Genomic DNA, 12,741 nt, shown 5'->3' with positions numbered 1-12,741 from the left:
CATTGGGTAACGATTGAGAGCGGGATTCCTGCCTAGATCCCTCTCCCTTCCTGGCTAAGATCAGCACAGACCCCCCGAGAATCATTCTGCTTTTTAAAAATTCTTTGTCACTTTTCATATTTTGAACACTTTAATTTAATATTTTTTTTCAAGCACGGATACGAAAGCTTTAAATGGAGCAAGCTTAGCCAGTGATCGTCAGAAACTAACACCAGTATCTCAAAATAATAGTTATAGTTTTAATTATTGGATTCATAAATGTTTAGTTATTTTCATAAATATTTATAACTGTATTCATATATACAAGTTAATTAAATACAGATATGCAGAGTGGGTGGTTTACTCATTAATCACATCATTCTTTTCCCTCTGGGATTCGGGAGATTGATGGGATACTCATCACCAATCACTCACCGGACTGTTTAAAAGAGGAGAGAATGTTTGATCCCCTCCAAAATTAACACCCTGCCAACGAAATCGCAGGGATTTAAAACGTGCACTTTCCACAGGTGGGATTTCACTGGAATCTCGCATCTGAATATAGAAGATTAAGGGGTGATCTAATTGAGGTGTTTAAGATGATTAAAGGATTTGATAGGGTAGATAGAGAGAAAAAGGGAGAACCAGGGGTGGAATAACCTTAAAATTAGAGTCAGGCCGTTCAGGGGTGATGTCAGGAAGCACTTCTTCACACAAAGGGTAGTGGGTCAAAATCCTGGAACTCCCTTCCTAACAGCACTGTGGGAGAACCTTCACCACACGGACTGCAGCGGTTCAAGAAGGCGGCTCACCACCACCTTCTCAAGGGCAATTAGGGATGGGCAATAAATGCCGGCCTTGCCAGCGACGCCCACATCCCATGAATGAATAAATAAAATCTGGAACTCTCTCCCCCAAAAAGCAGTTGAGGCTGGGGGTCAATTGAAAATTTCAAAACTGAGATTGATAGATTTTTGTTAGGCAAAGGATATTAAGGGTTACAGAACCAAGGCGGGTAGATGGAGTTAGGATACAGATCAGCCATGATCTAACTGAATGGCGGAACAGGCTCAAAAGGCTGAATAGCCTGCTCCTCTTCCCATATTCCTATGTTCCCATCAACCTGAGCTGGAATTTATATCCCCTTGGGTCTTGGGCGAAATCAGTCAGGGAAATCTCAGCCCAGGCTTTAGTGAGTGTGAGTTCACAGTGCAAATGTTTCGTTATCAGTCAGAAACTGGTCTTAAATTGATTGGCCCTGAAACTCCATTGATGTGGCGCCTGGTTGGCATAAGTGCAGAAATGCACCGGCCTCTGACCTCTGCCGCTGACCCACCAAAGTTCATGGGGGTCAGAGGGAGATCCAACAAGCAAATGTCCATCATATGGCTGAGGGAAAACTGAGACATGGGAGGACAGCCACTAGAAGGTGTTACCTAGAGGCCATGCATAAGAACGCACATTCGGATATCCAGGGCTCAGTATCTACTATGATAACAACAACTTGCATTTATATAGCGCCTTTAACATAGTAAAACGTCCCAAGGCGCTTAACAGGAGAGTTATTAGACAAAATTTGACACCAAGCCACACAAGGAGATTAGGAGAGGCGGCCAAAGGTCAAAGAGGAAGTTTATCTACACTTCAGGGGGGGCTAGGGGTGCATCTGAGGCTCCCCCACCCCCTCAATGAAGAGGTCAGAAAGTCCAGCCTGACCAATTCCAGGTTCCTCCCCCCATCCCACCCCCGAAAGAGAGATGGTGTCTCACAACTCCCTGACAACTGACTGGCCAAGTTTTTGAAGGTCCAGGTCACGGTCCTGCCATGGAATCCCAGCTGGGCCCTACATCTGCCCCTCACGGTTGGCTGGTGTGCTTGGTCTCACCAGGCATATCTGCATCCACCACCGCCAGGTGCCAAAGGTGGCCCCAGGTGCTGGATTGTTAACGTTCGGATACCCCGCACCCCATGCCTGGAGACACTGACGGCCTGGTAAGGGGTGGGCAGAGGCTCCCTTCCTCCCCCCCAACACAAGGGCCATTCCAAAAACTTGGGTGAAAGGTCAGGCCCAACTGCATCTTAGTCCCAGCCTAGTTTCTGGCTGTTCTGGAAGATTCCTGCTAGAGATAAGGTGGGAGACTGCCAGAGGAGACACACTTATTTTCTGGGTCATATTCTTACAGAGAAAGAAAGACTTGCTTTTATATTGCACATTTCACCACCTCAGGACATCCCAAAGCACTTTATGCCAATGAGGGACAGCCACTGTTGTAATGTAGGGTAACGCAACAGCCAATTTACACACTGCAAGGTCCCACAAACAGCAACGTGATAATGACCAGCTAATCTGTTTCACTCCCTCAGTACTACACTGGGAATATCAACCAAGAGATTGTGCTCAAGTCTCTGGAGTGGGATTTGACCCCACTACCTTCTGACTCGTAGGCAAGAGACTACCCACTGAGCCACAGCGAACACTTGCAGCAGTGTGTATAAGGGCGGAAAGTACAAATGTCACAGGGGTGCAGTAGGGTTCGCTGTTCTTAAGATGTGGGTTACAGCCCATTATTGAGAAAGAGTAGAAGAAGCTTTGCTGTGTATCTGGGAGCGCTGTACATCACCTGAAAGTGCTCAATGTGGATACTAGGTTGCAAAAGTTGAAAAGCCATTCCTGTGCTGACGTCCTTCCTCTTGAAGAGTATAATGAACAGTAGGACCAACTTTTAAATGTAATTGGGCACGGTACCACCATGCCATTCACAAATAGGCACACATACTGGGTCACTTGACCCAATTCCATCACAGAATCAATCCAACCTGCTCGGGAAATGTTTCGCAAAGATATTCCCAAGGTAAATCAAGAAAGACTCAAGAGTATCTTTCTAACCTTCGCATTATTCATCCTTGACGACTTGCTTTTCCTGGTGTGATATTTTCATGCCTCAGGAGTCACCATATTCCGTGAGGCTTTCGAATCTTTATACGTTTTCCTCCTCATAACTCCCGGTCTCATTCAGAAGATTACTAGATAATGACAATTGAGGAAGATATTTGCCCCATCCATCCTTGTCTCATTCATCTCTACAGTTCCCTCTCGCAGTGTCCAACTCTTAAATGCTTTCAAGGGATAGAAATGGGTCTGACTGTTTTTTTGGGCATAAAACGGCTGCAAACCGTACCAATTTAGGGCTTTGGGTCTGTCCCGCGTAGAATTCTTCAGTGGCCCCTGGCCACCGTCAATGAAAGGTAAGTGAAAAAAAATTGTTTTAGTCTTGTCGAGCCAGGAGGAGCAGGGGTGCAAAGCCTGAGTCCGCAGGAGTCATGATTGGCAAACCCCGCCCCCCCCCCACCCCCTCCACTGTGGTCCCCTCCAATCACCTCCCTCCAGGGACTTACGTGAGGGCCTCTGATGGCGAGGCAGGCGACCCGACATCGATCGCTTCGCTCGGGCGCGAGCTGCCTGTGGAGGCGGCCATTGTACCAATGGGACGCGAGGTCCAATTTTCACCGCTCCTCGGGCTACTTGGTTCGAGACGCGGGCGGGCCCCGAAAACAGGCCCGGACCAAAAATCTACCCCAGAGCTTTCGCCTGCATTCTCTTACCCGGACGTCCATTCCAAGTGTGGGGCGCCCGCTTGGTGACCATGGTGACCGTGATCTGAACACGGCTTGGGCCTCCCTACACCGGTTTCAGGCGGCAACTCCGCTCACGTCGAGTCGGTTTCGGGCGGGAGTCGAAGAGCGCCCCCACATTGTCGCCGTCTGTGGGGCCCCGGCCTGCTGCATTTGCTGAAGGAACGACAACGACCGCACTTCATCTGCTGCTGAAACCCTCATCCCTGCCTTTGTTACCTCTAGACGTGACTGTTCCCAATGCTGTCCTGGCCGGCCTCCCATCTTCCACCCTCCGTAAACTTGAACTCATCCAAGACTCTACGCTGCCCCGTATCCTAACTTGCACCAGGTCCCATTCATCCATCACCCCTGTGCTCGCTGGCCTACATTGGCTCCTGGTCTGGCAATGCCTCGATTTTAAAATTCTCATCCTCGTGCTCCCTCCATGGCCTCGCCCCTCCCTATCTCTGTGGCCTCCTCCAGCCCTACAACCCTCCGAGATCTCTGCGCTCCTCCAACTTTGGCCTCTTGAGCATCCCCACTTCCTTCACCCCTACCGTTGGCAGCCATGCCTTCAGCCATCTGGGTCCTAAGCTCTGGCATTCCTTCCTAAACCTCTCCACCTCTCCATCTCTCTCTTCTGTCCTGTCACCTGTCCTAATGTCTCGGAGTCAATTTTTGCCTGATTACGCTCCTTTGAAGCGCCTCGGAATGTTTTGGGACGTTTTAATACGTTAAAGGCGCTATATAAATGCAAGTTGTTGCAGTTGTTCATTAATTCATTGGCTTTGAAGTGGCTTGGGATGTGAAAGTGCAAGACTTTCTCTCACGCAGAACTGCAAAATACAGCCATTGAGAAGCCAGTAAACCAGGAGGAATCAATAGTCCTGGCTAATATACAGTTCAATCTCAATAAACACGCAGCTCGTTTGCCAAGGAAGGTCATGTTTGAATCTGGAAATGTGTTTGGAACAGAATTTCCACAAACTGCAGATAAAAGTTAGCATGCAAATCTCTCTGGCGTAGCCCACAGTATCATTCATTCAACCAATACAATTCAGACACAAGCAGCAGAAATCCACTGAGTTAAAAAGCAATGTTTTACACAAAAATCATTAGATTTGTGAAATGTACTGTTGTGTTGAGGTGGAGCTTGGCCGTGTCTCAACACTGTTAACTGTGCTGAATATGAGATACCGCGCAAAGGAACAGTCTTTTATGGTTTACGGTGTCATAAATCGGTGCGTGGAACACAAGAGTAGAAGTAATGCTGAATTTATACAAAATACTGGTTAGGCCACAGTTTGAGTGCTGCGTGAAGCTATGGGAGCCCCATTATAGGAAGGACATTAAAGATATACAGAGCAGGCAGGATAGATTCACAGGATAGATTCTAAGGATGGCGAAACAATAATTATGAGGAGAGACTTGAAATATTGGGGCCATTGCAGCAGAGAAGGCTAAGAGGAGATTTAATTGAGATTTTTTTTTCAATTCTGAGGAACTTTGATAGAGTGGATAGAGGAAGATTATTTCCTCTGGTTTAGGAGTCAATGCCGAGGGACCATTAATTTAAAATGATTACGAGGAGAGTGAGGAGAAATCATACAGATGGATGTTCGAGCATGAAATGCTTTGCCACGGGGAGTGGTTGGAAATGGGACCATTGCACCCCTTAAGGGAAAATTAGATAGATATTTGAAGCAGAGGAAGATACAAGAACTATGGGGAGAGCACAGGGCAGTGGGATTTGTTTTGGATTGCTCCAGCAAAGAGTTGGCACAGACACAATGGGCTGAATGGCCTCCTTCTGCGCTGTAAACCTCTGTGGTTCTTTGGTTGAATCAGAGCCTTTGTATTTTTTTTTTCATTCATTCCCGGGATATGAGCACCACTGGCAGGGCCAGCATTTATTGCCCATTCCACATGGCATGATTTGCCACATGAAGACCCCCTCCTCCAGCGTACCCTGTAAGTACGCACGGAGGCAATCTCTGAGCTGGTGCGTGCTGTGGTCAGATCGAGCAATGCCGTATCTTCAGGAAGGCCGGCCTCCTCTTCCAGCACTGGCACAGGGGATGTCAACTTTTTCAACACTTGAAATGACAGAGAGGGGCAAGGGTTAGCTTTTAGTGTGAAGGGGGAGCGGAGAGAGACAAGTTTCTGGTGAAAGCAGCTGCAGTCTGTCATGCAGAGTGTGTAAGGTGAGATAGAAGCAAGAAGGGAAGAAGGTGGATAAGGTAGGGACAAACCTTGCACGATGTCCTCTTCAGTGTTGCCACTCGCTACGGCTGTGACTCTCGTGATGGGTAGCACGTTTACTCCGGCAGGGGAGAGGGTGTGCAGGCGGGCTCCTGCCGCATGCTGTGCATGACCTTTTCCAGCCAGAAAGAAGGGAGTGTGTTAGTGACAGCCTTCCGAGCTGTTTAGAGAACGCGCTTGTTGTGGTCAAGCAGTTCGTATGTTGTGTGGAAGATGTGAGGCGAGGGCAAGTGAGTGTTGCAATAGTGTTGAGAGTAGGAGGTGCAGAGTGTGTGAGTATGAGGAGTAGGGACTGGAGTGAAGTGTGGTGTAGTGATTGTAGGAGAGTTAAGGGATGCAGGGGCGTGGAGTATCGCAAGTAGTAAGGTTACAGGCGGGATAGGTGTGAACAGAGAGTAAGAGAGCGGGATTTTTACCTTAGCAACTCTGGTGAGGTCATTGAACTTTTTCCTGCATTGCAGCCGTGTGCTGGGAGCTAAGGTCCAGGCATTGACCTCCTCTGCGACCTCTTCCCACCGGCAGCGGAGGTGTTACTTGGAGGGCTTTCTGGACCTCCCTCCCCCTGGGCCAGGGCCTCCAAAGCGGCATCAGAGAACCTGGGAGCCCGATCTGCATATCTGGCAGCCATTTCTCTCTTTACAAGTATGCACCTCCCGTTTAGGAGGTGCTGGCTGCCTTTAAGTGGTATGAGTGAATCCCGATTTCCCTTCCCCCGCCAAACAGGCGCGCAGCCAATGAACAGTGCGGGTAGAGCTGTCTGCACACCTGTGCCATGATAATGAGCTGGCAGCACCATTTCCATGTGAGCCCTGCGCCCACACGAATGGGCACAAGCAACTTCTGGGTGCGATCAAATTTCTCAACCCACAGCTTAAAGGGAAGAGTTCACACCAGCAACTGCAGTGCATAAATATCACCTCTCTCTCACCCTTTAAGACCTCTTTGACCAAGCTTTTAGTCACACCTTCTTAATACCTCCTTTTTTTGGTTCGTTGTCAATTTTTTGCCTGATTTCACTTCAGTGAAGCGCCTTGGAATGTTTTCCTCGATTGAAGTCACCATATCAACCCAAGTTGTGGTTGATCGAGGAGTAACAAAAAAAAGATTTACATTTATATAGTGCCTTTCACGACCTGAGCACTTTACAGGCAATGAAGTACTTTATTAAGTGTCGTCACTGGTGTTATGTAGGAAACATAGCAGCCAATTTGCACACAGCAAGATCCCACACACAGCAATGACCAGATAATCTATTTTAATGATGATGGATAAATATTGGCCAGGACGCCTCCCCTGCTCGTTTTCAAAATAGCGCCATGCGATGTTTCACACCTCCCTGAGAGGACAGATGGAGCCTTGGTTTAATGTCTCATCCAAACGACAGCCTCTCCGACCATGTCAGCCTAGGATCTTGTGCTTAAGTCTGTGGAGTTGGGGTGGGAGGTTGAACCCACAACCTTCTGACTCAGATGGAAGAGTGCTACCCACTGAGCCACAGTTAACACCTATGACAAGAGGATGGGTAGGTGTGGTTGAGGGATATGGTGAGAAGGTGGCCAGGTTTGAATAAGGGATATGGTGAGAAATTGGATAGGCGGGAATGATCTATCAAAAAGGGATAGGCTTATCGAGCCTAATGGCTTTTAATAGTTCTTAAAATTCTTATAAATAAAGCTTTTGTCACATTTTAATTTGCGGAGGTCTCAGCTGGCCCCATTTGGATTAATCACAACACTCAGTGTACCTTATAACCATATAAACAGTAAATATATACATACAAACAAAATTATATTTAATTACTTTATGAGTCACAATGATTGATAATGATAATGATACTATTTTATGCAAAATGCCTAAAGGACATTTCCATGACAACCCACTTCAGGGGCCATACAGAAAGCAGAGCCATGCATATAATGCTAGGCATTAATTTTATAAAATGGCTTTTTCATGTTCCTAAAAATATTCTTAATTTCACAAATGTTCTTCTCTCCTCTGCTGAATCTCATTGGGTTACAGTGAGAATTGGCAGACTATTTTGACCATGGCTATTTGACTATTTAATTTAGGCACAGCCTGATTCTATCATCGCCTACCTTTGCCAGAAAGGGTTACTGGAAGGCAGCGTGGAGTGGGGACCCTGGTTTATTTTCCACATCCTAGCTCAGGGAAGACATAGGTCTCGTGTCACAGCCCCCTAACTGAGATCAGCTAACATAAGCCCAGATCAATAATCAAACCTGAGGCCTTCTGTGTAAGGATGGGTGCATATGGATTATTAAATAGAACAAGCTAGTTGACCTTATACAGGGTTGTTAGGTTAAAACACACTTCAGAAAGACACAGATGTAGCAGACAGGCTTTTAGCATAGCAAGAAAGGAGTGTGAAGCGATAAAGAGCGGAAGAGATAAGACATCAAAGACATGCACAATAAATGATAACAGTTAATCTTAAACTAAATTATAGCAACTGTATTAACAGCATACACACAGAAGGTGATGACATATGATACCCACATTCACCCTATAAAAGGTACAACACACTGAAGCTCCTGAGAAACTTCAATCTACTGTTTCTGAGGCTCGGGTAAGTGGTCAAGATGACATGGTTACAATCTCCCGAGGAGCCCTTGATATGTGAGTTTTGGTACCTATACCTCATATGCACTGCACGTAAAGAGTTGCATTTTATTATCTCATTGACCTGATTTAATAAAGGGTATTAATCAGATGTTTTCAGTGTTTCCCCACTCCTCGAGCTTGTATTAGAGGCAAATGAAAATATCCTATACAAACCCAACATTCTGGTATAGGATTTCACTGGGTGGCACCTTTACCCACCAAGCCGCAGGGAGAACCCAGAGGTCATGGTACATCATGACGGGCATCTATAAAGGGTGGGGACTCTAGATTCGTTTTTCGCTGCTCTAGGCTTGGGATTTGGAAGCTTTTTGCAGACGAAATGATGTTGCCTTAAAAAAAACTGCAATCGATTAGCAATGGAGGGTGAATTGATTCAAGGGGTCTGAGTGTTTTTTTATTGGAATTTCAAGCCCTTTTGCTGTTTGTTGACCATCCATGAGTTAATGACCATTCCTAAGGTAATGCAGCGAGACACTGCGCTGGTGCTCCAGTGTACTAAGTCAGAAAGGACAGAAGAGGATGGCTTCTGCCTCCGATTTTCCACAGGGCAAGCTTCTACAACTCAGCAAAGTGGGAAGAGAGTAAAGTAAATTGAAAAACTCTGAGGTTTGGGTTTGAATCAAACTCAGGACTGAGGAGGGCGAAAGTTTCCCGTTTTTGCCAATTGTTATGGCTCGATGTGAAATGAGTTTAGTCAGTCCCAACCCAGCCTCTAGTGGACGTGGATCCACTGCAAAAAAAAAAGGAGCCTTGATACAGCCCCAATGTGGTGGTTTTACACAGAACGGTTGCAGGAAAGGCTGGCGCGGGGAAGGGAGATATTACTTCAATGAACGCCAGAAAAATATAATCAAAGTAGCATAAGATTAAATGAATGGGGAGTACTCCACTCTGGTGGAGTAGTAGGTGTTCTTCTGAGGTTGGATCTGTTTTGAGCTAGATCTGAGGGACCTTTGAATCTACATTTGGGTTGTGAATCTTTGGAACTCTTTACCCCAGAGGGCTGTGGAAGCTGAGTCGTTGAGTATATTCAAGGCTGAGATCGATGGAATTTTGGACACTAAGGGAATCAAGGGACGTGGGGACCGGGCAGGAAAGTGGAGTTGAGTTCGAAGATCAGCCATGATCTTATTGAATGGCGGAGCAGTTTTGAGGGGTGGTATGGCCAATCCTGCTCCTATTTCTTATGTTCTTATGTTCTTACACTATCGCATAAAGTCAAAATTCCCCCCAACTTTCTAATTTGTTTTAAATTAATCTTTATTAAACTAATGTTATTTTCTCCAGTCATGTTTCTTAGTTGATTTTTGACGTACCATTCTGGGTTGACCTTATTTGGATAAAAATGAAGCATTTTTCTGTCCGTGATGGATTAATAATTGAAACCTTTTTTACTGGTTACAGCACACACAGGGTTAAAACCGTTACGGTACGTTGTGCCAAAGGCCTTGAAATTTGTAGATCAATTGCCACCATTGTCCTTGGATGGGGATCCATCTCACAGAGCATTCAAGTCTTTGCAATTGATCAATGGGTCACGTCTATCCGTTCAAATACAAACACTGTTTACAGTACATGTTTTGCACATGTATTTATGGGACCATCCATTTTAAATCCGGAGAATGTCTGACTGCCCATTTGTAGTTATGGGAAATACCTGTTTTTAATTCGCTTCATTCCAGCTTATCTTCAAAAAAAAAATTTCAGTTATATCTTGGGTGGAATAAGAATTGCTAGACGACAAAACCCCAAGGTCCATCTAGTTCTCCTTCTACCATCCTGGTACGAACTCTATGGACCTTGGCCTTCTTTCAAAACAATGATAATGGAGTTGTTGACTAATCATAGCAATCAATCTCTTATCGATTAGTCTACTACAGACCCAGACATGAGGCGAGGAAAACCCCCAGTGGTGGAGAGCTTTGGGAACCATAGGTCCAAAGTCACCTGTTCCTCCCAAGCATGTTACACTTAACACTTGTCACGTCTCAAATTACTCACATATTGTATCCCCAGATATTATTTTCTGAAAGTAATCTCTCTAATTTGCATTTCCTTTTTTATTCGTTCATGGGATGTGGGCGTCGCTGGCGAGGCCGGCATTTATTGCCCATCCCTAATTGCCCCTTGAGAAGGTGGTGGTGAGCCGCCTTCTTGAACCGCTGCAGTCCGCGTGGTGAAGGTTCTCCCATTTTGAATGAATCAATACCAACTACTTCCACCATCTTCCTAAGGAACCTATTCCAGGGGTTGACCACTCGCTGACTGAAATATTGATTCCGAGGATTAGTTTTGAATTTACTACCCCACAAAACCCCCCACGCCCCAACGCCCCTTACACATACCCACAGTCTGTAGCCAGCAGAGATACAGGGCTAGTCAGTGTCTCCATGGTAGTGTACAACCACATAAGTAAAAGAACAATATCTCACCAGTCCGATTAATACGAGCGCAACAAAACTGTCTTTGCTGGGTTTTTTTTTGACATCTTGAGGAGATGAGTAAAGTTTGAACTTACTGTAAATTCACGGGGTGGGGGGTAACTTTCACCTTTAGATGGGGTGGCAAACTAGTGTTATCGGATCGGCCGCCACTGAAGTCAACGAAAAGGAAAATTGTGAGGAATCTTGAACGTGCGGACAATCCGATACAGGCCAGTTTTCCGACCCCCACCCCGGTTGAGTTGAAAGTTACCCCACCACCTCCCGCTGTTTATTTATCTACACATCCGCCAGGTAAACTCACAGGGGTCAAACGTCCGGCAGGGTTTCTCCCATTCTTATGCCGTAACTTTGTCGCAAGATCCACGGTAACCCAGGAGAAAGCTGCGTGCACAGGCCATTTGTCCTGGCGTTTCCGCAGCTCTTACGGTGAAGTTACGGTGAATGAACGCAAGACCCCCCCCTCCTTGGGTTCATTTTGATCATGATTGATAGCAGATATTTAACCAATGGAGAAACACTTTAGGATGTGTATTTGCAGATCCTTGTGAATGATCGCAATCCACTGACATTGCATCTCACCCAATGACACATCTGGACTCACAATACACTGTATCATGATCTACCTTTGCAGTAAAGTAGGAAGAACTTGCATTTATATAGCGCCTTTCACGACCTCCGGACGTCCCAAAGCACTTTGCAGCCAATGAAGTATTTTTAAAGTGTAGTCACTGTTGCAATTTAGGAAACACAGCTGCGAATTTGCACATAGCAAGTGCCATGGGATCTTTTACATTCACCTGAGAGGGCAGATAGGGCCTCAGTTTAATATCACATCTGAAAGACAGCACCTCCCAACAGATGCAGCAATCCCTCAGTACTGAGAGACTCAGACTTGATTTTGTGCACAAGGTTTCTGGGGTGGGATTTGAACCCATGAAACTTCTGACTCAGAGGCGAGAGTGCTACCCACTGAGCCACGGCTGATACATTAGCGCAGGATCACTCGAAAGAGGCTTCAAATATCTCCTTAGGGGCCCCTTGCTTTTTCCCAATAGAATTAGAAACAAGAGGGGTCGAAACATTGGCCCCAATGGAATTCCATTTGACACCACCATTTGACAGGGCCTTGAAAAACTCCTGAAAATAAAATAGAAACCAAGGACAAGAAAGATCATATTTAATAACTCTTCTGTGAGAAGTTAAAATAAATTCCATAACCTTTTCGTATTTGCCTGCGCAGATTTGTTCTAGCAGAAGGAACTATACTCGAGGGATTTGACTGATCCAATTTTAAATCTTATAATATTCTCTCTGAAATATTTAAACCTGTTAATAATCAGACAGACTGAAACTACCTGATCCCGAACATTAACATCTATCCCTCTCGTTTGATAGATCGTCCTCAGGCTACAAGTTACCAAGTGTGGACTTATGGAAACTGAAAGCAAATATAGAACTGATCTATCGTAAGAAACATAAGAAATAGGAGCAGGAGTGGGCCATACGGCCCCTCGAGCCTGCTCCGCCATTCAATAAGATCATGGCTTACCTTCGACCTCAACTCCACTTTCCCGCCCGATCCCATAAATTCTAAAGGTCTTGTTAAGGTATCAGCCAGTGGCTCTGAGGGTCACGCTCGCCCCTGTGAATCAGATTGGTAGTGGGTTCAAGTCCTACTCCAGGGACTTGAGCACAAAATCTCGTCTGTCACTCCAATGACAGAGGTGCCATCTTTTGGATGAGACGTTAAACTGAGGCCCCGTCTGCCCTCTCAAGTAGACATAAAAGATCCCATTTC

Source organism: Heptranchias perlo, chromosome 6 (genome assembly GCF_035084215.1).
Source record: "Heptranchias perlo isolate sHepPer1 chromosome 6, sHepPer1.hap1, whole genome shotgun sequence".
NCBI lineage: Eukaryota > Metazoa > Chordata > Chondrichthyes > Hexanchiformes > Hexanchidae > Heptranchias > Heptranchias perlo.
Note: the sequence above shows the minus strand (reverse complement) of the source record.